Source organism: Condylura cristata, unplaced genomic scaffold (genome assembly GCF_000260355.1).
Source record: "Condylura cristata isolate star-nosed mole 26May11 unplaced genomic scaffold, ConCri1.0 scaffold00007, whole genome shotgun sequence".
Taxonomy (NCBI): domain Eukaryota; kingdom Metazoa; phylum Chordata; class Mammalia; order Eulipotyphla; family Talpidae; genus Condylura; species Condylura cristata.
In genome coordinates this window covers 3,197,475-3,223,978 of record NW_004567108.1, presented here as the reverse complement: position 1 = coordinate 3,223,978, position 26,504 = coordinate 3,197,475, and the positions used below count along the sequence as shown (strand labels likewise).

Sequence of the window (26,504 nt, the reverse complement as noted above, 5' to 3'; positions counted from 1 at the left end):
TTTTTTTGCGGAGTAATATTCCATTGTGTATATGTACCGCATCCTTTTGAGATTAGGAAATATATATTTTTTTTCATTAGTCATTTGAGTAACTGAAGTCACTTGACAAAATGAATTCTGCTCCTTAGGATCATACTTTTTAAAATTTAAAACTGCACGTGTCTGTGTGAAAGAGAGGCACGCGCACCCGGAGACACAGCTGAGTTTCTCAAGAGCACTTCGTGTTCTGCAACCACACTGAACTCCTGGCAGTTTCTCTCTCAATTCATGCACAAGGTTGGGCAAGTGCTGCCGCTGGGAAGGGAGGTGCAGCTTCCCAGTGTCCCCTCGCATCAGGCGTAGGGACCCAGCTCCTATCATGAGATTCCTCTAGAGCACCCTGGTGGCCTCGTCATCAGTGGCCCCGTCCACTTGTGAGAACCAGGCAGGTGGCCGTGGGTAGAGCCACAGCAGATATCATTCCCAGTCCTGACTGTTCTGGAAGCAGGACTGTGCGTCTGGTGGGTGCTTACGCTGCTGCTGCCACAAAAAATAAAACACCACTGTTTCCATTGCTCCAAAATGTGTCATTGTTGGAAGAGCACGAAGGTGGCGGAACGTGCCTATAGGAGTCGCCCGCCATTCGTCTTTTCCACTGACCTTTTCTCTGGGAGCAGTGGTAAGTCTTGCAATGGAAAACGTTGCCACTCTTTGTCAGGCTGGTCGTGTGGGTGGAAGATTATTTTCAATTGCAAGTCCTTATTTAGGATATGTGCGTGAATGTCCGGGGATGCCTCCAAGAACCTAGGCTGTCGGTGATTGCAAGTGGGGACGTTGTCATCTCGAGCTTAGCAGACTTGCCTAAACACCCCGTGAAACAAAGCAGGGTGGACGCGAAAAAGAAAACTGAGCGGTGGGATTCCACTGGGAGTTGCGTTCAGGCGGTTGATTGGTTGAAGGCGGTTAGCGTATTAAGGGGGACGTGCTCTTTCCGAGTGTGTGTATATGGTTCCATCTGGTTGTGCATAATGCTTGGAAGGGCTTTTGTTAATGGTGTACAACTCCTGGGGTTTTAGGTCACACATACCACTGAATTGACCTCTATTTTGCTCTGAAATCTGTTGGGATAATAATCTGATTACCTTTTAAATTCGCTTCCCTGACCTGATATTTTTGCATTCTGAGCACCTTTTGTGCTGTTTTAGTCATTTTAACCCTGACAAGAGCAGAGCGAAGAGCTCTTGCTGAATCATGAATTTCAATTCCCACATGCTCATTAGACCAGAATCTATCTCCTGGGACATGCATTCAGAGACCAGCCGGGAGAAATTGGGCTCCTAGTCTTGAGAGTATGAAATAAGTGACCCTAAATCTATGGCATGCAGTGCTGGGTACTGGGGTGATGGGCCCCTGCCTGGGGTGTAGAGGTGGAGGAAGGGTCTGCTCGGGAGCAACCCAGCAGGGAGAGAACAGCTGGTCCCCGACAGGGACCCCTTTAATTACCATAGGACTGATGGCCTTTCGGGTGTTACGTCTTTGATGTTGTATCTTTGAACTGACCTATATTACTCTTCAAGAGTTTCCGCCTTCCTCATTCGATTTGGTTGAGCCGATTTCTTTCCTTAGGTCCAATGTGTCTTGAACAGAATACATCAGCGAAATACCAAAGAGGACAGAAAAATTGCCCCATGTTGCCTCTTGACTCTTTATATCTTATATCCCTAGCTCATAGCCATGATGCATTATAAATGATTTCTTGTTAAATATGTATTAAGTAATAATGTTGAGTGCAGATGACATTGCCTGGTGATTTCCCATTACTGTATTGCTATATAATATCAGTCTTCATCAAGCTTAATTATTTTGTATTCTGGATCTCTTATGTATGAATCTTCATTTGTATAATACAAGCAATTTACTGATACTTCACTAGAGAACAACCAAAACTAGCTTCCATGGTTCTTTTTTGTCCTAACCTAATTGTTCAGCTTCAGAAATGCACCACTGAAAATCCAAGTCTTCATTAAGACTAACCTAGTTGGCACATCAAAGGGCTATTTAAAAATTTAAAAACATATATATAATTTTTTAAAGGAGAAGTCTAATAATTTTCAGGTTGTCTCATACTTGTTAAGGGTACTAAGGAGATGTCACAAAACCAACTAATTTTCAAATAATCTTATGGGAATGGTAGAAATGACTAATGCATATAGTTTGGTTTTACTCTTCCCTTTGGGGGATAGGGAAATCGGTGTATTTGATTCCTAATACCTCATTCCTGGTAGTGGCATCAGCAGTTGATATTAATGGAAAAAAATTATTAGTGTACTTGGATCACAATCAATTTGTAGAGCAGTCTAGTCAAACTGCAAATGACAGCACTGACAATTTGGAGAAAGGATATCCTGGAATTTCTCCTTCCAAGGCTATCAGTGTCTCCTCTAAGCTTGTAGGATGTAGGTAGCTGCCAATGGAAGCATCTTCATCTCGTAAGCAATTTGTAGATTCTTCTGAATAGCCAACACATGTTTTAATTTCTCGAATTCAGCTGTGTGAATGTTGTCCATCTTCTAGAATGGAATTGCTATGGGTTCCACTATGGCTGCAGATCCCCCATGTGATTGTGGCCTCCTCTCTTGGCTTTCCTCATTCTATTTTTAGAAAAATCTTCTCCCAAAGTGGTACGTTTCCCTACCTACTAGGACAGTTGAATTCCAGACCGCATCCCTGATTCCTCGGAACCGTTTTGAACTAAGGCAGGAATGTTATTCACTCAGATGATGTCCTTAACTTAGGGTCATAGTCAAGTTCCTCTGCTAGTTAGTTGCCCACTCCCACACTTGAGAGGGTTCTTATCCCTTGACTCTTGCCTCCCCAAGCCCATCTCTCCAGCCCAGGCATGCCAATGAGATCTTGCAACCTGGCAACCTGGTGAGTCATCTGGTCCCTCCCAGGATGGAAAGTCAGTGTTGCTCTTTTGAGTCCTCTGGTCTGTGGACCTGCCTGAGCTCAGGTCTTTGTTTAACCTCCACCAACACCTGAAACTGTCGCTTTGCCTTTTTCATGCCTCAATCTAACCTCCATGTGGTATGATATTGACCTGCATAGGACTTAATAGAACCATGTCTGTGAAGAACCCATGGCCACTTCTGCATGTCCAGAATACAGCACTGTCTCACTTCAGTGCCTTTGATCCCTCTACTTTAAATGTATTCCTTCTGGATGCTAAGCCTGTGGACTTTTAAGTCCACACATACCTCTGAATTGACCTCTATTTTGCTTTGAAATCTGTTGGAATAATAATGTGATTACTTTTAAATTTACTTCCCTGATATTTTTTGCATTCTGAGCACCTTTTGTGCTGTTTTAGTCACTTTAACCCTGACAGGAGCAGAGCAAAGAGCTCATGCTGAATCATGAATTTCAATTCCCAAAGCTCATTAGACCAGAATCTAACTCCTGGGACATGCATTCAGTTACCACCTGATCATCTCCTCCTTTGGGTCCAGTTACTCAACTGAGAGCTCACATTCTTCTAACTGCCTCTTTGATCCAAGTTGGGCAAGTTGTCCCATCTCTGGGGATCATTAGAATTTAAAGTGTTGGTGATCTGACTCTGCTTGCCCTTCTATTAGTTACCTGCTACATAATGATTCAATCTTCAGTCAAAGGATATATGGGGACTTTTTTCCAATGCCACTGAAAATTTAAGGACACCAAAGTAGTTATCTACCATACCCCTTGGTTCCCAAGGACAAAGAAATAATTAGAAATGAGAGAGTGAGAAATCAAATTCAGAACAGAGTTGGTTGTCTTTTCTTGATGAGATCTGACTCTTGGAAGATATGGTGGTGGTGGTGGTGGTGATAATGATAAGGATGATGATGGTGACGGTCTATACTGCAGAGACAAAGAAATTCAGGTACCTGGTAAGTTCTCCTTGCTGGCTTTACAGATGGGGATGACTGGTTGGTTATCAAAGAACATGACTTGAAGATGCTGAGAACAATCTTTGACTGACAGCCAGCAAGAGAAAGACCTTAGTCCTAGAACCAAAAGGAATGGAAGTTAACCATCAGATAGAGTAAACATGGAAGCAAATTTTACTCCCCAGTAGAAAGTAGCAGACACATTGATTCTAAGACCCTAACCAAAGGAATCCAACCATGCCACACATGAACTTTACAAAATTTATGAAATGTAACTTTAAAAAAAAGATGTTAAGTTGCCCAGCTCGTGATTACTGGTTATGGAGTAGTAGATAACAAATGCAATGCTTTTCAATTTGGTTCATGTTATCTCACTATTAGCTATATATTACTACTTTTTCATATAGAGTAAATTTTATTCCGCAGCCATCTACACTTCAGAAGATGAATGTCATATCCTAGTTTATTTCACATGCATGTCCGTATGCATAGGGTTCACATATTAAAATATCCATGGCTTTGATTTTAAGAAGTGGAAGTATTTGAGTGTGAGGTGAGTTCTTATTTCCAGTAAAAAGGAAAAAAGAACAACTACATAAAACTGCATTTCGCCTTACCACTTTCATACATAGAACCCCAAGCTTCTGATTGGAGTTAATATCTCTGTGTATGTGTGAATATATAAATTGCTTTCTTCACATTGATAGCCCTCCCCACAAATGAACTGCTGAGGTTTTGCAGGCAAATTTCCACTGAAGTGAGCCATTTTTGGAGAGTAGGATGCCACAAAAAATAATGTTTTAAGTTTTAACAAAGGTCACTCTTTATCAACTAACTTCTTTGAGTCCACGACTCCAATAATTCTAAATATAGAGCCTAAAATCATCTTCACAACAAAGAAGTCAGTTGTTATAGAGAAAATGCTGATCTCTTGTTAAAGCAGCAGTGAAGAAACATGAGTCAAAAATTCACAGATGGTTTGTGAGCATAAAGTACACTTAGGTAAAATCAGGATCACTGAATTGTTTTATTTTTTTCTTTTTTCTTTTTTTTTTAAGATTTATTTATTTATTCTTACAGAACTGGGGTACAGGCCAGAGATGCGGAGGGTGAGAGGATTCACCAGAGACAGAGCGGGGAGCAGAACAGGCAGATCGACGAAGTCCACTGCTGAGGGGAGCAGCGGGCGGGTCAGGAGAGGTCTGCCTCGCCCTGTGGTCGCCTCCGGGGCAGGCGGGAATCGAACTCATGCGGAATTGGCTTAGTTTCTTAGTGCAGTGCTTTAACCCGCTGCGCCACCAGGGAGGGCCCACTGAATTGTTTTTTAAAGATTTATTTATTTATACATACAGAGCTGGAGTACAGGCCAGAGGTGCAAGGAGAGAGGATTCATCAGACAGAGTCGGCAGCAGAATAGGCAGATCAGCTGAAACACTGCTAAGGGGAGCAGCGTGGATTCAGGAGGGGCCTGCTGTGTCGTGTGGGTCCCTCCCTGGCTGAGGATTGAACTCGTGCTGCAGTGGCTGCGATAACCTCATAGTGCTGCACTTTAGCTTTTGTGCCACCGGGGAGGGCTGAGGATCACTGAATTTTATTAAGGAAATACACAGTTATTTCCCAAAGTCAAATATTAGCATAAGATGTTTAAATAGGTAGGTGGTTACAGGTATTCTTTTTAATGTCAAAATCTTTCACTTGGGAAAGAGATGCCTTTGATAATTATCATTACTTTTTAATTTTTTCCACATGAAGATTTTTAGATTACGTAGATATTTCTATACATACACACATTTCCAAACACAGTCATTTTAGCTGAAGGTAAAAATTACTCATCAACAGGATTCTAGGTCCATTCCCAGAGGAAGTACACATTTGCCAGAAGAAAAAAGAATAGGTATCTTTTAAATCACTTCTAGTTTTGCTTTAAAACTTTACTTTTTTTTTTTTTTTCATTAACGGTTTTTAATTGAAAGTCTGAGAGTAACAGTGTCCATGCTGGGGCAGTCTTTTCTCATGTGGATGAAATGTCACTGCTCCAACAAAAGCCTGCGGATTTCTTCACACACGACATTTAGTTTGTTGAATTGGAAATCAGAATTAACGTTGCAGTGGTCTTGTCCGAATCTAATGTTTGCTTCATTATAAGAACACAAAGAAAGGAGAAAATAATGGGGCTATAGACATATTTTGTAGTCTTTTCTGCACTGCCAAGTTTGTTTTCAAAAAACCCAATTCTCTCTTTGTTTCCTTCCAATCTAAATTCTAGGCAGAATCCTCCCCTTGCAAATATCCCTAATTGCCTTAATTCCTTTTGGGAAATCCTACCCTTCCTTGTCTTAACCCTGTCCCATCATCTTTCCCAAATGTCTGTTTGTTTCCAATTTCCTAACCTATTATCGCTTACTTTTTTAATGCAGAGATTAAACCTCTAGAGTTTCCTGTTACATTTTTCCTTATTTAAGTTATGAGGAATATTCTTCAATGCTTTCTGGGCCCTCCAGATTCACCTCCATACTTCCACTACCACTAAATTGATGGTTCTCTGCAGGTCTCTTCTCCAAAAGTAGCAGGGACATTTACTGCTGTATATTCTGAGACACACACACACATACACACATGCAGATGAGACATGTGTCAAAATACACTACTGACCTAACAGAACAGAATATTCTATTTCAGTATTCACTGTAGTTAGTTTCCACATTAAAGTAGCACCAGATTCACGGAGCTAGTGGGTTTCACATGCTCTGTGTGTAGAACTGTGGTTGAGATGGTCTCATACTTATTTTAAGATGATAATGATAGTAGTGAAAATGGATGTCCTGAACATCCTAAAGGTACAGGTTTTGTGGACTCCACCCCCACCCTAGACACCAAAACTACAAATCCCAGCATCAAAAGGGATAATACTGGAACCTGATTGTGGAATTATGTAGCCAGGTTTGCTGTAAAGTCAAACATGTGGGCTTTGAGGGTTTCTTGGCCTCTTGGCTCCTGGATTGATCTTGGCTTTTCACCAGCTCTCAGATGCTTTTGTGGTTCCAGGTCAGTGGAGCTGGTAGGACACATTCACCAACTTATCTCTCCCTCTTTCTCTGAGTTATTCATTTCCCTTTCTCTTGCAAATAAACCCATTATTAACCTTTTTTGTGTGTGTCTGCAGATCAGTCTTATTATAAGTCCCTTTAAGTGCTCGGGTGAGGACCCACCATCAAGCTATCCAGCCCACACTGGGGTTGCCTTGTAGCAATATTAGTAGTAATGATAGTGATGCTGTTAATTATAGTAATGTAGTACTTACTGTGCAGGCTCTTTAAGCCTGGCATAACATCAGCTGGTGTAGACATGCCCTTTACTCCTAGTTAAGTCTTCTTTCATTTGTAATTGAGAACACTGAAGTTCTCAACACTCAACAGCTAGTGAGCAGACATTGATTTTTGAACCCAAGTACCTTGCCTTCCCACGTGTTAAAATGCCACAACATTTTATTCAGTCTTGGATTGTTGAATGACTTGTATATAATGTCTGAATATCTCCAGTTCATTTTCAATGTAGGGACATACACATTTTGGGGCTAGCTTGCTACCTCTGTCTCTGGTGAACCCTCTCACTCCCCACACCTCTGGCCTGTACCCCAGTTCTGTATGCATAAATAAATAAATCTTTTTAAAAAAGAAAGAACTGGAGTACAGGCCAGAGGTGTGGGGAGTAAGAGGCTTCACCAGAGACAGAGTGGGGAGCAGAACAGACAGATCGACGAAGGACACTGCTGAGGGGAGTAATGAGGGGACAGGAGAGGTCTGCCACGCCATGTGGGTCACCTCCGGGGAAGGGAATTGCACTTGTGTTGCAAACAGCTTCACAGTACTGCACTCCAATCAGTTATGCCACCAGGGAGGCCCCAATCCTTGTGTTTTTAATATATTACCTAGTTTTGCTAACATCTCTGAATTTCACTTTACTAATCTTAAGAATTGTGCTCTTTAATTAAAGCAAAAGTTAAATAAAAATAGTAATTCACTGGTATTAGTGCTTCATATATGTTTCCTTAATGAGGATACAGATAATCTTTGCAGCGAAATCTCTTTCTTGACTTTTCTACAAGAGATTATAAAGTGGGTTCCTCTCTCTGTGAACTAAAATCAGGTTTACACCAAACGTATCTAGTTTATAGACTACATGTGGCAGCCGTACGAGCTGTGATGAAATGCAGGGAAGCTCAAATCAGTCTCCCTCCCCTGTGCCGCTACTGAATGTGTCTTTGGGCCCACTGCTGGCCCTGTAGACAGGGGTTCAGGCGTCGCAGATGTGAGAAGAGCCGCAGCACAGTGGCAACACAGGTGTGATGGGAGACGCCAGGAAGTACAGATGCAAAAGCCAGTGACTCCGGATGGGCGTTCCTCAGCCAGGGAGCAGCAGGTCAGGAGCTCAGGCCCGGAGTGCATGCTCCTCCTTCCTGCTGGTTGTTGCAACATCTCAACTTGACAGAAGTAGCAGGCTCTGCAGGTGCGAGTGTCTTTGTGTCCGTCCATTCTGCCTTCATTCAAATGCTGAGGCTGCAAAAACATTCACCAAGTTTCTAATAGTTGTATTTGTCTATGCGCTCTTGGGAAGACTGGAAATCAATGATATTTCAACTGGCAAAATAAAAATGAGTGCCGGACCCACTTAGGCAAGACTTGGGGTGCCCACATGGACCAGGGATGGCTTCTGAACACGAAGGACAGAGTCTGTTCAGATGGTTCAAGCGGAGAAGGCATGGGGTGTTCAGAGGCGATGGTCCTGGCACCTGGCACTCGAGATTCCTCACCTACAAAAGGGAAATGGTGTGCGCCTTGGTTTCTTCTCTGCTCTGGTGTGTTTCATCTCAGCTCCTTATAGGCACTAAGTCCCATTGGATATTTTAACATGGGGCATTGCTTAACCTTGAAGCACAAATGAAAGTCATTGAATAATGAGGCTGGCAAGTTGTCCCCAGACAGATCTGGTTCCACTCTGCTCAGGTTTTGCTCAAAGAGACCAGCAAGACAGATATGAGGTAGACTTGAATCCATGTGGCTGGAACAGCAAATCCACAGGGAGTCCAGTCATGCTGGACCAGGGTGTGGACAGGCCTGGCCACGCTGGGGGCAGCCCTGGGGAGACTGAGAGGTGTCCTGATTGGGCAGCAGAAGATGTGAGACAATTTCATGTGAACATGATCAGCTGCAGTTCTGCAGTTCTGAGAATGGGTTGAGACTGTTCAGCCTGGTGACAAAGCTCAGGTTAGAGACGGCAGCCCTTTTCCAGGAGACAGAGCAGAAAACTTAACCCAAGGTCGTGATCACTTACAGTGGTTTCAAAATTTGAGTGGAACGGTTTGGAGACTTGTGTCTGTGGTGACAGAGGGGGATTGCAAAATGATTACTTATTTCAAAAAACAATGAAGCACTCAGAAGGCTAATCTGACACTGTGAGTGAGCTCAGCTTCCACACAGACACTGCCATTTTCAACAAGGAAACTTCGATTCCTTTCTGCCATCGTATGTGAATGTATTCTGATTCCCTGCCATCCAGGAGAAACTATCACAGAATTTTAAATTTAAGAGATCGCTGTGTTAGCAGCAGGCAGCAAAGATGTTGCCTAATTTGTTGACAGTAAAGCTGTATTCATAAGCCCCGGTCTTCTCAAACATCTGTTTGTTTAGTACCTCAGGAGTGAGGAAGTTTAAAAAATTGTCACACATTGTTGCTTAGTCATGTGCACTTACTCGAGAATGTAACTCTCAGCAAGATTTTAACGAAAGGATCTGTCCAAGGAATTGACTGCCAGCTTTCCTTGAAATTCGGCAATTAACCTTCCCTCTCTAATGTGTGAATGATGGCATCCACCTGTCGAGGGCTCATGGACATTTTGACACTCCTCAGTTGATGGAGAAGTTCCATTCTGTCATTTGCCCATCTGAAAGGCTAGCCTGTTCAAAAGTCTAATCTAAGTAGGCAGGGGAGGCTGGTACTTAAGACAGTGGTGTTTGGGACCAGTGAGCTTTGAACGAAAGCTAACTGCAAGACTTCGGGGAGTAGACTGGCCCTCAAGGAACCCCACTTTTCTATCTGTCAATTGGGAAGAATACTGTTCATCTTAGCAGTTCATTGTAAGGACTCAACTGGAAATTAGATTTATGGTGATTCGCAACATGATTGTCACTAAGCAAATACTCTATATAGGTGGACTGATCCTCTTCTTAGTTAATTTCTATCAATATCAGAATTGTGACTCAGTTATCACATGTACAAGCAGCGAGGAAATGCCCTTAAAAGAGACATTTTTTTTTAAGATTTATTTATTTATTCATACAGAACTGGGGTACAGGCCAGAGATGCGGAGGGTGAGAGGATTCACCAGAGACAGAGTGGGGAGCAGAACAGGCAGATCGACGAAGCACACTGCTGAGGGGAGCAGCGGGCGGGCCAGGAGAGGTCTGCCGTGCCATGTGGATCTCCTCCGGGGCAGGCGGGGATCGAACTCATGCGGAAGTGGCTTTAGCTTCTCAGTGCTGTGCTTTAACCTGCTGCGCCACCAGGGAGGGCCCAGAGAGACATTTTTCAAATCTGTGCTGTTGCTTCTTTTTCCTTTACGTAGCAGGTGATTATGATGATACCAGCAAATCTGAATCAACCATTCGGTCACATTCCATGCCAGAGAACCCTGTGGTGAAGGGGTGATCATAAATGAACATGTGAAATAGTGTAGGTGACTAAGTAGCCATGACAGACCGAAACATGACCCTGTTCGGAATACAGTCTCCTCCCAGGAGTGGAGGACTTTACCAGTGAGATGAAGGTGGAAATAGGGAAAATCCTGGATGTCACCTAAATATTGGAATTGTGAGAAGCCATTTAAAGCCTTGAGGGGTCTTAGAGGGAATGTGGAAGCTAGTGGCATCCTTCCAGGATTCGTGTCCAAAAGCTGACCTTTCACTGTCTGGTTCCTAAGTCTGAGAAAGTCTGATCACTGCCATCTGTTTTTGGGTTGCGCATCCACTAAGCAAGGATAAATCAGAGAGAGCTGGATTTTGAAATTCTCTGTTATGACAGGAAGAAATGTGATAGTTCATACATTTGCTCATTCATTCATTCTTTCAGCAGAGATTCACAAAGAATCATAACAAAAGCTGTGCTCTGTAAAATTATTGATAAATTCCTTCAGTTCAAGTGTCATGGAGTGACCTTTTCATTTCCTGTCAACAGCATAATTAGAGTAACATGACTGGGTTCTATGCCCTCAGGATTATTGCTCAATACATAATCATTTCATGATCTTCTGCTGATTAACTTGTTTAATTATCAAACTAAACTAGGGAGTAAGTATAAACTGTTATTATTTCCATTTTCAGGGAAGGGTAAACCATGAGAAAAAAAAAGTTGTGCTGGATTCAGAGGGGCCTTGTCACCGTAAGCTAAGGTCATAACCACTTTCTCTACTCCTCTTGGAATTCTCATTGGCTCTTGCAAGTTATTATTGAGCACTTACTTGCAAGAAGCCAGGGAACCTCCAGGAGACGAAGGGTAAGAGGAGGCAGGCGCAGCCCTCAAGAAGCCCCACTTTCCTACAGGTGGAGTTGCAAAGTGCTATGCTGACAATTTAAAAGGTATTTTCGGGAGGGGGCAGATTTCTTGCAGCTAAAGTGAGCAAAACAATCATGGACTTAATGTAGCTCATGGGCACATGGAATCGCTAATAACCAACCATCTGGCCGATAGTCATGGCAGTCTCATGTGGTTCAGTCCACTAGTGAGGGCAAACCTGGTAGAGAGGTGAGCAAAGGACAGTGTCTATGGTTCCCTGGGATGCTGATGCCATCGCCCAGCTGGACATGCATGGTCCTGTGGCTTCTCCAGGTCACTGGGGTCATACTTGGCTTGCTGGGTTCATCTGTGTTTCTTTGAGGAATTTCTTGCAACTGAACAAATGCCTTGTTCACCCAGGCCCTGAAGTACCAGCAGCATGAGTGACTGAACTGGGCTACTGGTAGGTGACAAGTTAGAACAGGTGATAGGAGCCCAGTGCTGCCCTGGGACTTAGAGCTCAGAGCTTCCAAGAGGGTGGGAAAGACTCACCAGTGTGAACCGATAAGGCAGGACCACTGGTTGAACCTTGGCCTGAGAAAGCAAACTTTCTCAAGAACCAGCTACTGGAAATGAATAAGGACACATTTCTGTGGTCAGCCAGAGTAACTTGCAGTCTTCAAACAGATGAAATGTTTGAGGCATCTCACAGCAACTCAGACATTTTGATATTCAAAACCACTCCCTACTGTGAACATAGAACATGCACTCGGGCATTTCTCTCCTGCAGGATGAATGGGCTAGGTACATGAAACAACAGTCATGTCGAGTAGTACTTTTAATTAGCAGTAACTTAAAGACTTTTAAAAAAATAAGTGTTCATGCTACATATCATTTCTGGAAGGATTATCTAGGGCCTTTGTTGATTGAAGTTAATGAGTATTGTAGACAGCCAGGTGAAAACTCATATATGAGACTTTGTCCTGAAGAGCAACCAGCTATGAATTGTTAGAGAACTCTACAAAACAGAATGCAATGGTCTAAGTGTTTCCAGCCAGCCTAGTTAGGGAGAGCTTCTCATAAAAAAATAACTATCAAGACTACAAGAAATAAATTACCTACATTTCTCTTCATTAAGCATGTGTGTCTCGAGTAGAGTATCATTGAGTAATGGTGGAGGGTATAGAAAAAACTTGCTCAACTGCCAGATTCCTGGATTTCCTAGCATCCAGAAAGTGTTAGCAAAATAGCAGAAGCAGCAGCATTAACAGCAGTGATTAATCTTTGAAATTAAGGTCAGGGAAAAATTATTATAATAAATCCCTTTATCCTGACTATACAGCATCCCTTACTCTGATATGCTAAGAATAGTATTGAGAATAGTAGCCTTTGGTTGAATGAGCAAACTATTAGATTGATAAAAGTGTTGAAATGAGTGTGAGTTAAGTCTCAAATTTGAATAAGCTTTGTTTGTTGACAAAAAAATTATAACGCCAGAGGTAGACAGCATGTTTAGGGGAGTGTTCTGTAAAAACAAACAAACAAACAAACAAACAAAAAACTATGCTTATGTTTTTTTCCTTTCCCCCATTTCTGTAGATGAAAATCCTGACTTTTCACTTATTCTCATAAAATTGGAAATGGAGTCTAATTCTTTTGGAATTTGAGACTATGGCCAATTTGCCAGTCTCAGGAATTCCTATTTCTGTGTTTCCAGATGTTTCCAGGAACCCCACTTTGAAGACCATTGTTGTAACCTACTAAATGCATTTTGAAATAAGAAATAGTCACACTTATTGAGTCCTTACTACAGATCAATGATTCTTCTAAACAATTTGACTTTTGAATGATTAAGTTTAAGGACACAAACTTCTTACATCCTTGTTCGTGTTTTGGAAGTCCAGACTCTTCCCTTTCAGGTGTATTTTCATAACAAACCCACCACTGAAGCACCATAGCCACCCCCCTCGCCCCCATATTCCATGGTGCTCTCTCCCCTACCTAATATCACCTCTGGATGCCTCTGATCTATGGTTAGTTTTCAAGTTCTGGTTGTAACATTGGTCTTTGACTAATCCTTTGTTTGGTTTTCTATATTCCACTTATTAATGGAATCCAGTAATTTATCTTTTTTTTTCCTGCTGCCTTATTTCACTCAGCATAATTATCCCTTCCAGCTCCATCCATGTTGCCATATGAGTTCATCTTTTTGATTGCCGAGTAGGATTCCATTGTATATATAGATTAAATCTTCATCTGTTTTGGGTGACTTAGATTATTCCTGTATCTTCACTATTGTAAATAGTTGAGCACTTTGGTTTAAAATTGCAGTTAGTTCTTACTACAAATTAGGATAGAGGTTCTAGGTTTAACTCTGTGTTACTGATGAGGGAAGGGTTAGAGTTCAGGATGCTTGTCTAAGACATCTGAACAGTAAGTGGCAGCTCTGAGATTTCAACCCAATAATGGATGTCCAGACATAACTCTTGGGATACCAGGAAAACCAGGAAAAACTAACCTTTGTAAGTAAACCCTTTCATTTATTTGCTAATTATATAATTTTCCCATTGTTCATTTTTCATATTTCACCAATTCCATATTTTGGAGCTGTGTCAAGCATAGAAATGCCATAATTTTATAATGTTCTTGAGATTTACAGATGCAATAATGCTTTTTAGTTTTACTTCAACCTATAAATAATTGTGGAAAAAAAGCAAGGAAAAACTGCCTCTTATAAGATTATGCTTGTAAAAAATGCTCGTGATATAGTAGAGAAAACAGGACAAGAAGTTTCACACTTAGCAGGATACCATCTAAGGGGGAAGTCTATGTATAGGAATAAAATTTGAAAAGAAAATATAGCACAGCACTACCTAGATCATTTTGGGGTGTTTTGAAGCCCACTTCATCCCACACACCAGGCTCTTTCTTTGACAGGGTAGTGGAGTTGACGAGAGCAAGAAAGTGAGTCTTTTTATTAGAATTCCTCTTACATTTTAAATTAGCTCAGCTTAATTAATGTTCCATAAAAAGTAGAAGAACTCCTTTTTCATTATTTCAGCATTATAGGAGCCAGAGGTGAACAGAGAGAATGGGATGACAGAAAGCCTTCGACTTGGTTTATATTTTTTCAAATACTGAGCTCACAAAGCAGGCTCTAACTGGGTTCATTTTATTCTGAACAATCCTTTAAAGAAAGACGCGTCACTCTCACTATCAAATGAGGAGCCCACGGTCATAGACACTAGTGGACGGCAGCAGAGTCTGAAAGCACAACCGCCTGCCTTCTGCCTGCCGGCCACATGTCCCCTCCCAGGAAAACTGGGCTCTTGCCTCCAGCGAGCCAGAACGCCAGGGTAATGCAATAAACGTGCAGTTTTCAATTTTTCTACAGGATGTTCCTAGTCATAAAATTAAGGAAGGCAAAGTGGTTTACAAAATAGAAAGTCCCGGCCATTGTGCAGTCATGAATGAAGGTGGCACCTCGGTGGGGTGTGCTCAAGGGACCTTACCCAGGGGTCACCCTGTTAAAATGCAGCTCTGTGCAGAAGTCTGTGGGCTTCTTCAAGCAGGTTCTTCAAGCTGGGGATGCAGAAACCTCAGCAGTGATGGCAAGCTCTGCCCCACCTGCCCCACCCAGCCTCCATCACCAGGCCCCGGCCTCACAGAGCAGTGCCAGCCCGGAGCATCAGCTGCCCGGGCACTGTTAGAGCTACAGGACCCAGGACCCTGCAGCAGGTGGAATCCGCAGCAGGGTGAGGAAGCGCCCGATGATGCGAACTGGCAGAGCTGCCTCAGGTGAACCCCCGGGAGTGTGCCCTCGAGGTCTGGGTCCAGGAAAGGAGGCTTTCTGGGCAATGGGAGGCAGAGGGTGCCAGACATAAGAACTTAGCTGAGGCCAGCCCACCCCGCCTCTGCCACCACCAGGGCTCATGTTTCAGCCAGCCCAAGGCCCAGGAGTCCTGGGCTCATGATTCCCAGGGGCTCTGCTGAGCACACCTTTCCTGGGACGGACTTGGTCATGAGCTCAGTCCCCAAAGACTTGAGCTTCCCCTGAGGATGCAGATTTTCTAGCTTTGGGGGACCTTATCTGATGAATCAGACACTTAAACCCTGCCAGCGTGGGGCTTCCTGTGAGATATGTCTGTCTATTGGCCACAGATGGTCTTGTCTCCAGTGGAGGAATGAACACAGGCGTGTATTTTAGGGCCTCGGGACCTGCGTGAGCACCTCTGGGCTCCTCTTAGCTGCCAGTGTCTTTGTGAATCTGCCTTTCAGCCTTTCCCCTCCTTGGTCCCCTGGGGCTGCCACTTCTGAAAATGCTAGTGGCTGGTGTTAAAGTTTCCACTAATTGCCTTATCATTTCATAAAGAGGCATTAATTGCTAACATCATTTCCCCCTTTCCTCTGAATTGCACACTCCTTTTATGCAAAGTGACTACTTAACATGCTTTTCCAGCCTCATCCCTCCCTTTATTTCCTGTCAGTAGAGAAGGAACTAGCAAACCTCCTTCTGTGAGGACGGGAAGTCTTTTTGCTCCAGACTTTGACACTTCCTTGGTAGTATGAAAGTGGATTCTGTGAAAGATTGCCTGAAGATTGTTTTCTGAGTGAGCAGATATACATTTGTTCCAAGCCCCTTCATGATTTTCTTTTGCCAGCTTGAGCCTATGGAAATAATCTGAAATGCTATAACAAAATATTTTTAAACCCAGTGATTTTCTTCCTGCCTTTTTAATTCAGAGAGCTCCCTGTATTTCAAATTGTTCTGTTGTCTGCTTACCCCAGTGACACGTGTTCACACAACCTCAGGACACAGAGAAAAAATCTCCCCATCCCTCTGGATTCTCCTGGAGCTACAAGTAATCAAATTAACATCAGAGAGATCAGTAGGAGTAAAGGTCAGATTTTATTACCTACAGGGGCCTAGGTGGGTTTAAATTCGGAAGTAAGTGGAGCAAACTGTGTCCCGAGCTGATGTGTGGTGAAGGGGCAATGGGCTTTCAGAAGAGAGGAGGGAATCACAGGCAAAGTGGTCGGATGCTCTATAGTTTCACATTTACCCTGCTGGAGGGCAGGCTTCTCTGAGAGAGAGGTCATTGTTAGGGTCCGAGAACTCGATTACCGCGAGAGACAGAGCGTCACGCAAGAATGCAATTCGCAAAGTAGAGTTTATTGAGCTGGTTAGCCAGGGTCAAGCCGTTCCCTGCCGGACATGCAGGGTTCAGGCAAGACCCCGACCAAAGGAAAGTCAGGGAATATATTGGCCTTGTTGGCCGTTACATACGTCAGAGCCCGCGCAGATTCAACTTAGCAAATGGATTCAAGGATTAACAGACATCACAGCCTGGGTCACAGTTCAACCACCCAATGACAGGTTTCCAGGAATAGATGTCTCATTTCCTGGTGCCTCAGATCCAATCAGCCTGGGCCACACCATTCCCATTATCCAATCAATTCTAAATGTACATTGTCCCTGCATTCCGGGGGGTAGGGTGGGGGGTGGGTGCTTGCCTGGGCTAGTCTAGTTTTGCTCAGGCCTGCGTTACTTCCTCCATTCCTTCAGTCATCTCTGGGCTAACCCCAAAGCTGAGTCATCCCTGGTTTTCATTCTTCCAGGTCTTCAAAAATACCTCGTGAGCCCACAGGGCCTCACTTGAGCTTACATCGGAATCATCTAATGCCAGTGTGACCTGTCTTAGCACAACTTGTTCTCAACAGCCTGGGAAGGCCAGTCCCGCAGAACACATACTGCACACCACACCATACACTCACCTCACGCGCACACACACGTCCCACCTGCACACCCCCATGACTTACACCTCTCCTGTGCGTTCAGCCCCTAGCCGGCAAATGTCCTACTGTAAGTTCTTGATAGCTCAGTAGGAACTTGACTTCACAGTTCCAAGACCTTTAATATCCTTTAATATCCTTTTGACTGAGAGAGTATTTTAAAATTTGGAAAATGAAATTGCATAATGCTGTGTCCCAAACAGCTGGAGATGCAATAACTCGTGTTTCTAATAAATGCCCGTCATCCAGGTTGGCTTCCTGGGCAGGAGGGAAATGGGGGTTGAGCAGGACGGGGCGTGTGGGGTCTACTTGGAGCAAGGCCCACATCGCCCCTCAGTCAACCAGATTCATGCTCTTCCCAGGGAGGGCAAGACTGTTCAGCCGAGCCACTCCCCAAGGCCTGACATCGAGCGTCACCAGGGAGCCTCACCCCCAGCACGTGAGGAAGGGTCTGGGGGAGGCATAGATGCTTCCTTCCTGAGGGAGATCTGAACAGGACACCACAGCACCCCAGTAGCACACCAGGGAGCAGCACAACTAGACTGGATTACAGACAAGCCAAACCAGTGCTAAAAAATCACTCCTGAATGACCCTAACGATAACATTTGTGAAAACAGTGGAATATAAGTCTTCACCGGCTGCCCCTCAGCTGTGTCAATCGTGCAAAGCAAAGAAGGCTGTAGGAGGAGATATCAAAATGGCGAGTCTAGTCTTTGGGTGATTCTTACTTTGTGCTCAGTCTTTCCTCGGTCGGTCTACTTTACTAGTTGATATTTACTACCTTCAGGTGAAATTGGCCCACAACAGGGGCCGTTACTGTAGGAGTTTGGGTCTGACTAGCTTATTCTCCTTCTGTGTCTCTGCACATCACATACCATGTGATAGATTTGACCAGCCTTGCTTTCTGGGAGACGGGCGGAGTCTCGGGCCCTTAGCCTGACTACACTGGCTTCGGCCATCTTTATTAATCAGGAAGGTCCGGTCTGACAGGAAATTGTCACCAAGCTCCACCACTTCCTCTCCCACCAGTGGCGTGAGCCTGGAGCAGGTGTCTGCAGGAGATACCTACAGGCCATGTGTTACGGTGTCTGGACAGTCTTTTTCTTTGAAGAGACTTCGGTATACATGATGTAGTTTTTGGAGTGTTTGGGTTTAGAGCGCAGGGTTCTGGGGGTCCCTCTGGAAAAGGTTTCACCAGAGCTCCCCTTTCAGCAGCACGCGGCGAGTTTCCAGGTGAGTTTCTCCACGAGACAGAGACGTCAGTTATATTTAAAGCGCAGATTTTTCAGGGAAAGGGACAGAGCAGTAAAGGGCATTTGTGTGGGCAGCAGCGGACAGGAAGCGCTGTGAGGAGAAGCCCCAGCAGGTGCAGGTGGGGGCGGGCTTGCGACCACTGCCCTGTGGAGGGACAGATTCTGTGCATAAGCACCTGCAGACAGGTGGGCAGGTGGCTGCTTGCCTGAGCCCGGGCAGACACTGCCCTGATACAGTCTTCTTTGGGGAGTGGGGGGCTCTCTCCTTGGAGTAGTCTGGTTGCTGCTGATTTTGGACAACTCTGCAGACTCAGAAGGGACAAGGGATTCCGCAGTGGGCCTAGCCCCAAAATCTTCACACTCAGGGCTGTGTTGCTGATGCCTCGTGGGCCTTCTGCCTTGAGCCAGGCTCTGGCAACACGGACTTTGATTTCCATGGCTGGGTTACGGTCATGTTAACCCCCTGTACCCCACCTCCTGTATGAGTCAGGTTTTAGGCTTCTGGTGCTCCCTACAGCTTTTCTAGCCGCCCCCATCAGAAGCAGGGCACCATTTAATCGATTCTTCAAGCTCCCGCTACTTTTCACCTTAGGGACAGATACGCAGCAGTTGAGGGTCCCAGTTAGGAGTCCATGCTGTGCCAGCATGGAAGGGACAGTGGGTAGCTGCATCACAGATGAGACGAGCAGTGTCAAGGTAGATGTGAGCTCATACAGAGAAACGGAGGAAGCCCCTCCTGCCCCACTTTTGTGTGACATGGTCAGGTTCGGGAAAATTCAGCACTCCAGGTCCTTGGGTACAGTGTCTCCCCAGCGCTGCAGTCCCGTGAGACTCTCCTGGCTGCTCATGTGCAGATTGACCGTTCCTGGCACAGAAATGCTGCTGTGTCTGCCTTGGGGTGAACCTCTCCTCTTCAGGAGAGAGCAAACCCCAGATTCTTGCTGCAGAGAAGTGGGTCTCCCCCAGTCCACACACACGGGCTGTGAGCTTTTGTGTCTACTGGGCAACAGATACTTGGACATGAGCCCAAAGTGGGGATAAAACCGGATCCTTTTAAGGCACGTGCTGTGATTTGGGGTAGGAAGACTTGTCTCCCACCCATCTCTAATCATCTGAAGAAGTTGCTATTTACCCAAAGAATCTTTCACTAGTCATTCTGGGCTTAGATCTCAGAACCATTCTGAAATCTGCATCTCACAGCTACTTCCCAGTTGGAATTTTACAGGTAAAATTCTGTAGTGAAGACTTTGCGGGGAGCACTCAGGGAGTCACGAGAAGTCAAGGAGAATCTAAGGTGCCCTTGATAGAAATAGGTGGGCATTAAAAACAGAGCAGACTACCTGGGGAGTGTATAACCTAAAGCTCAAGTGAAAAACACAGCTTAAGAAAGCAATCTTATGGCATAAAGTATGTGGTTTTCAAGATAAATTACTATTTCTAAAGGATGCCAGGACAATGGCATTATCACTACAAAAGGATTCTGATAATTCTAGATACATAAGCATATGCTGTTCCGAATGAGATAGAAGACAGTAGACCAAAGCAAGTCTTCCCAATCTGTGGTTTTAGATTTTTGAAAAGACCATTAATCTCTTTACAGCCCTTTTTCTATGAAAACTATTTCTAATTCTATTTGAAAGTGAGACTGAGTAAAGCCTAAGCCACCTGCATAATCCTGGGCTGACTCTGAAGGCTCCGCTCATATTCATGCTTTTGCTACAGATCGAGTCAGTTCATTGCTTGGTTAGCATTTGGGCTAACCAAGCTGGTTTCCACACCCAGACTCACTTTCGCAGGCTCCCAAGAGGAGACCGCTTTTTACTGAATTATATTTTCCCTGTAAATTTGTCCTCAGCACCTAAAGTGACTTTAAAATAGATCAGAAATGACTCAACTTAGAGAGAGCCAGCGTGTGTGCTACTCATTTATGAACCTTCGCGGCATCACCTTCTTTTTTGACGTCTTTTCTGAGCATCTGCAAGTAAAATGTACTTCATGGAAAGAGGCCTTGCAGAGCATTGGGGTTGTTCATGGAAATGAAATCATCCACTGATGTCATGTCCAAAAACAACATTGTCTTTGTTTTTAAAGATTTCTGATTCCACGCCTCTGATAAGACATCAAGCTAAGCACTGTCCCTCCAGGAACGTGGTCACCCCCACTGCCTCTGGGGAAGACCACTTAGTAGGATGGGAAGTCACTGCCTTTGATCCCGCCTTGATCTGCACCTGCTCTAGCCAGGGCTCAGCGACCCGCACCCCCCAGATCTCCAGGCCAGTGCCACCCAGTGGCTCAGCACCGTGGTTTTCTGCCTGGCCGTTTGCTCCAGGCACTCCCTGCCCAGGTGAGCACAGTGAACCTCGAGTCCTCTTCTCAGATATCCCACCCCTGCACTGGGTCCCCACAGAGCTGCTGCCTACTCTCAGAGGGCCAGAAGTCGCTTGTCCCCAGAAGCCCATGCCCTAAAGTCACCCCGACAGCTCTGTGTGTTCTCAGCCATCACCGGGGCTGAATCTGAGACATAGCCTGATTCCCCCCACCCGGGTCAGGGCAGGGTAGGATTACTCCCCGCATGCCAGCTGCACCTTGGTGCCACCTCTGTAAGGCAGGTATGTCCACGTCACTCCTGTGTGCCCCCAGTCTCGACCCCTGTGCTCAGCGGGCTCTGGCCAGCATGCTCCCCGCTGCATGGTCAGGCCGGTTATGTGAGTTCTGGCACCACTGTGGGGTGGACGTTGGGGACAGAGTGGGGCAGGTTGCTGCGAGCATCCCCACCCTGCCCAGAGGCCCTCCAAGTGCCAGTCCCTGGGGTGCTGGAGTGGGCCCTGGCCCTTAGCTCCTCTCAAATACATGGGCTCAACTCCCCAGTAAAACTCACGACCCACTCCTGAATGCATGTAATGAGAACTTTCATTTTGAAAGCACTGGGAAGAAAACTCTTGATTTCAGAGATTGCAGTGTTTTACTTGATGAACCCGAAATAAATACAGATGGTCTTTGAGTTAAGGATTTTTGGAGTTGGTGGTGCAAAAGCAGGCTTGTTCAGCAGGAATCGTGCTTGAACTCTCAGTTGCAACTTTTCACTGGGCTCGCTCTCGGGCTGACCCGCTGCTGCAGGCTGGACCCTGGGCAGAGCGCAGCTCCCAGCTGTCCCGTGGTGGAGGGTGAGCACCTGTCCTGGCATATGTCTCCCTTCCGCGGCTTCAGCCAGCCACACGAGGCAGTGCACTCTCACTATCGTGCAGGTGCTATGAAGGTGACTACTGGCTGAGCGTGCGAAGCTGCTGAGCTGGGCAGGTGGGTGCATCACTTAGGGTATCTTCAGCTTACCGTGGGGGAGGAGCTGACCCTCAGGGAAATGGAGGAGGATCTGTCTACACATGGGAAGCCAACCTACCATTCCTCAAGCGCATGGCTTAGAGCCAGAGGAAAATCTTGAAGATACCAAGAAGCCTCTGCATCCGCAGCCCACGGCGGGCTTGTCTTGCATTTGCCAGGACAGCAGGTACAGTTGCAGGAGTAACAGTATGCTCATTCTTCCTAGACCCTGTGTTAGATGCCTGGGCTTAGAGACCCGCTGTGGAAGTGACACTGATTATCAGCTGCAAGGAGCACCTCAGCCCGTGCTCCCTCTGCGTGGTTGTGTTTTTTATTTATGAACTGAATCTGCTGATACTGTTCTGTGATATTCCAGTTTATCTATTCTTCTAGAGAAATCTATTTAGAAGTCCACTGTAGACCGGTAGTACATTTCAGTGTCCAGGTCACAAACCATCACCGATTATCTAAGTGACGCCCGAGGGGCCATTCACGAGACCTTTCTGGTGAGAATGTTTATCACGTGTATCTGTCCACCGTGCTCTGTCACGTGCCGAGGGGACGATAACGCGCCAGACCCCTCTCTCTTCTGTAAGAGTAAAATGCAGAGGACAGTTTTCTATGGAATGTTAAAGGGAGTGACCGAGCAGCTTAGACAGATGGCAGCTGGTGACAGAGTTCTTGGTGAGAAGCTGTAACGAGGTGCAAGTGCCAGCATAGCCGAGAGGCGTCCTGGGTGTCACGGGAGGAGAGGCGGGACAGCCGCCGAGTTCCTCCTGCACCGCCTTCCAGAAGGGCGCGTGGGGAGCAGGGAGGGTGATGGTTAGAATCTGGGGCGAAAGGAGGACTGAGGTGTGGCACAGACAGGAGCACACTGCGGGGTGCCTGCAGGGAGGGAGGGGCTGGCAGGTTTGCAGCAGCCTGTGAGGGGCCTGGAGGAGGCCAGTGCCTGGGACTTGCTCTCAGCCATGACCTGTGATGCCAGTTTCAGGTCCTGCCCACAGCCGGCGCCGGGGCCGAGGGTGCCTGGACCCTTGGCCGTGGCGCTGAGAGTACGGACTCCGGCTCCAGACTGCTGGGCTGTGCCGTGCACAGGCCTGGTGCTGGGGAGCTGGGCCTTCCACTTCTGTGCACCTGACTTGTTCGTGTGTCTGCACACGCGTGTGCATGTGTCTGGTAAAACATACGGAACAGAATTTACTGCCTTATCCACTGTTACGGCACACAATTTAGTGTCATTAAGTCCATCCGCAGTTTTGCTCAGTCATCAGCACTCTCCATTTCTAGAACTTTTTCCTCTTCTAACCTCTGTGTCCATGAATAACCGTTCTGCTTCCCTGCCCCCCACCAAGTCCCCATAACTTCTGTTCTACATTCTGTCTCTTGCAAGTGGATACTTGCAGATAGTCTTGTGAGTGTAGCCATGCAGTAGCTGATGCCTAAATGAAGGCTCCCTTCACTTAATGCAGCGTCTCCAAGGTCCTTCCACGTGTAGCCTGTAAAGGAGGTTTCTTCCTTTTTCCAGGCTGAATAATACTCCACACCGGCATGCCCCACATCCCTTGTGACCACTCATCCTCAGTAAGTGCTTGGGCTGTCCCTGTCTCCCAGGACTTGAACATGCAAAGCACAGGCCCCCTTGGGCATGGAGGCGCCAGTGTGAGTCCCTGCTGTCAGTTCCTGTGAGAATATACCTGGGCATGAACATTGCTGGCTCACTTGCAAATTCTGCAGTTCCCTTTGCAACTTTGGTCTCTTACATGCCAAAGGTGGGACTTACCAGTTCTCCCTGGGCAGGTCTCTGGTGAGCACTCAGTGTTCGTGTTTATGAGCTTAGCATTTATGAAGTCAGCTTATGAGGCTAGGGCTAAGGAAGCTAGCATTTGGCAAGTGTTAAGTGAGGGCGATTGCCTGCATCCAGGCCACCCGGCAAGCGCCTGGCGTCCTCACTTTACCATTAAGGCGATGTGCAAAAAGCAGGTGAGAAGAGCTGTGCTTTCTGGACGTGGGCAGTGCTCACAGCACCATCCTTATCCAGTGGTAGGTGCTCCTGGCACCTGCTGTCAGCTGCCTTTCCCCACAGACCCCGAGATCTTAAACCCAGTGGTTACTGTGACTGCTCCCCACATTCCCTGGGGGAGTCAAGTAGAGTGTTTCTCACTCAAGCATGGCACACCACGTAAAGGCCGCTCTGGACTTCACACCCTGATGCCCCTCCGAATGCCCACGAGTGGCCTGAGCCTCCTGGGGGTAAGGTCGCCCACGTGCCCATTGAGAATTCAGTCACCGATTCCTGCCCATAATTGCATTCTCACCCGCTCTAAATTTCCACCCTCAGGAAGCCACAGAGCCTTCAACAGCGCTTTCTCACAAGGTGGTAAAGGCCGTGCGGTTCACCTGCGCTGGGGCGAGCCCATCGTTCGGCTTCTTTAGACCACCTGATTTTCTGAATGGGTTAAAACTGGTTCACTGTTCTGTTTAAATCTGGGTTTCAGTTCATACCTACAAAGAATCCCGAGATGCGTGACACAGCCCAGGCCGGGCCAGGGCAAAGCGCAGACTCTTTAGTTAACGCGCACCTCCTTCCGAGGGTGAGGAGCAAAGGGGAGGCTGTGGGGTGAGTTGTTCACACTCCCCTGGTGCATGAGCCGCCCTCGGGCGCAACAGCACTGACATGTCAAGCTGTATTTACTGAGTCATGGGCGATGTAATTCGGCTGAAGTCTGTGGGTATTTTGTTGGAAAAAAAAAAAGGGGGGGTGCCATTTAGGGAGAGAGGAGGTACCGTTTGCTGTGGAGCAGGCAGAAGCTGTAATTCCCCCTCCACACACCGGTAGTGCTAATCCAGTCCCCTACAGTCTGTTTTCCTTCATTGTTAGGTCAAATTCCCTACTTTGCTAATGAGAAAATTGCAAATATAGAAGACAGAGCCAGTATTGTATGAAGATCCTGAGTTAGCTCTTAGAGAAAAGGCATGCTGTGCTACGTGTCCAGATTAGGAGTTTCTCTTTGTCCAGATTAGGAGTTTCTCTTTGTCTAAGTTTCCTACAACAGAAAACGGGTGCGGAGGGAGGGCCTTTGCTAGCCGTCTCCAGTCTCGCGGGTCTTCTACGCTTCACAAGAGCTACGAGGAACCGGCTGTCCATTATTCATTCAAGGAACATTGAGAGCACTGCCCAATCTTTTGGGGAGTCTCTTGAGCAAAGCCATTTGGGCACAGAGCTCCCCAAACCCGTGTCTGCAGGACCCCTCCTCCTCCCCCACAAGAAGCAGTAAGGGCCTGAGCGTCCCTTTGCTGGTCCACACACCCCAAGCGGCAAGTCCCCTCCTGCTGGTGCCAGGAATTCTGTCCACCGAAGAACAAAAGCGGCGTGTTTCTTCACCACATCACAGGAGCCCCCTCGGTAATGCTGTCTGTGAGCGCGGAAGCCCGGTTGTGAGCATTCAAGAGCTCCTTTGAAGCTGCTTCATGGGGAGGTGAAAGGGCCCAGAGGCTCAGGATGTGGGCCAGAGTCAGCAGGGGGGCAAGGTGGAGGTGGAGGGTGGGGGTGCAGAGCAGGGAGGGATCGGGCACTGCAGCTGAGGCTTTCCAGTTAGGTCCTGCCAGCCTCCGGCCAGTCACCTGTATCTGAGGCGGGTCCAAAAGGAGCTGGCCACACCGGACTTTTTCTGAACAAGCATTTCTGCCCATCCAGGGAGAAGGGCCACTTTGTAGACACGGTTGAGCTTGTGTTGCATAGGGATCAATAAGCTGAGGAATTGCTGAGGCCCAGGGCCTGTGCTCAGAAGGCGCTTGGTGAAAAGGGACATGCAGGGAGCAGGGGCTCTGTGGAGCTGTGTCCCCACTCCCAGCAGGGGGCACCGGGTCAGCCGCTGTGTCCGGGGAGCATCATCCACAGCAGGTTGCAGCTTTTCAGCCCCCAGAAAGTAGAGCAGGCCATCATGCAAGGCAAGGTTGTGTGCGGAGCCCCAAGCTTCTGTCTCAGATGTGGCTCCGGCCTGTAATCGCCTGCACCTGCACCACTAAACCATGGCTGCCTGGGAAATGCCCCTTGGTCGGGGCATCCTAAGGGCCCTTTGTAAGTTTGGGGTCATCTCGGTCTAGACACATAAACTACAAATGCAGGGTGGGAAACTTGGGGCCATTTACTGTTGAGGGACTTGAGTTACACAACTCAAGTGTGCATTCTGTCTACGGGGATGCTAGTTTGTAAGGCAAAGACCACCGACTCAGAAGCCATAAGACCGTCGTGTAAGATCATCGTGTCGTAAGTGACTGGAACACCACCGTCACTGGGCACTGCCACGTGCCCAGGCTCCTGCAGCTGCTGTGCAGGGCTCTGCCTCCGAACGAGCCTTCCGGAGACCCTGATTGTGATCCTTCTTAATTCCATGTATATTAAGCATTAAACATAACCAGTGTTTGTGGATTAAGCATGAAATTAGTATCAGTTTTGGAATGTTCGTCAAATCTCCATGTTTAATTGTAAATGGCATGTGAAAGTCAGTCCTTCGTCCATACTCAGGCCAAATAGCTGTGGCAACAGGCACCGGGCAGGGTCACCACAGACTCGGGCAGCTGGATAAGGAGCGTCCCGAGCCCTCAGTGGATTTTCAGGCTTGCATGCTGCCTCAGAGAACCAGGTGCTCAGCACAGCAGGCAAAGAGGCTGGCAGGGGCTGGG

At 46.5% G+C, this 26,504-nt stretch overlaps 1 protein-coding gene across 1 annotated transcript in view; it reads left to right on the top strand.

Moving 5' to 3' along the window:
- Nucleotides 1-26,504, top strand: part of CTNND2 (catenin (cadherin-associated protein), delta 2) — a 665,207-nt gene that overhangs the window by 270,697 nt on the left and 368,006 nt on the right. The window lies entirely within an intron of this gene.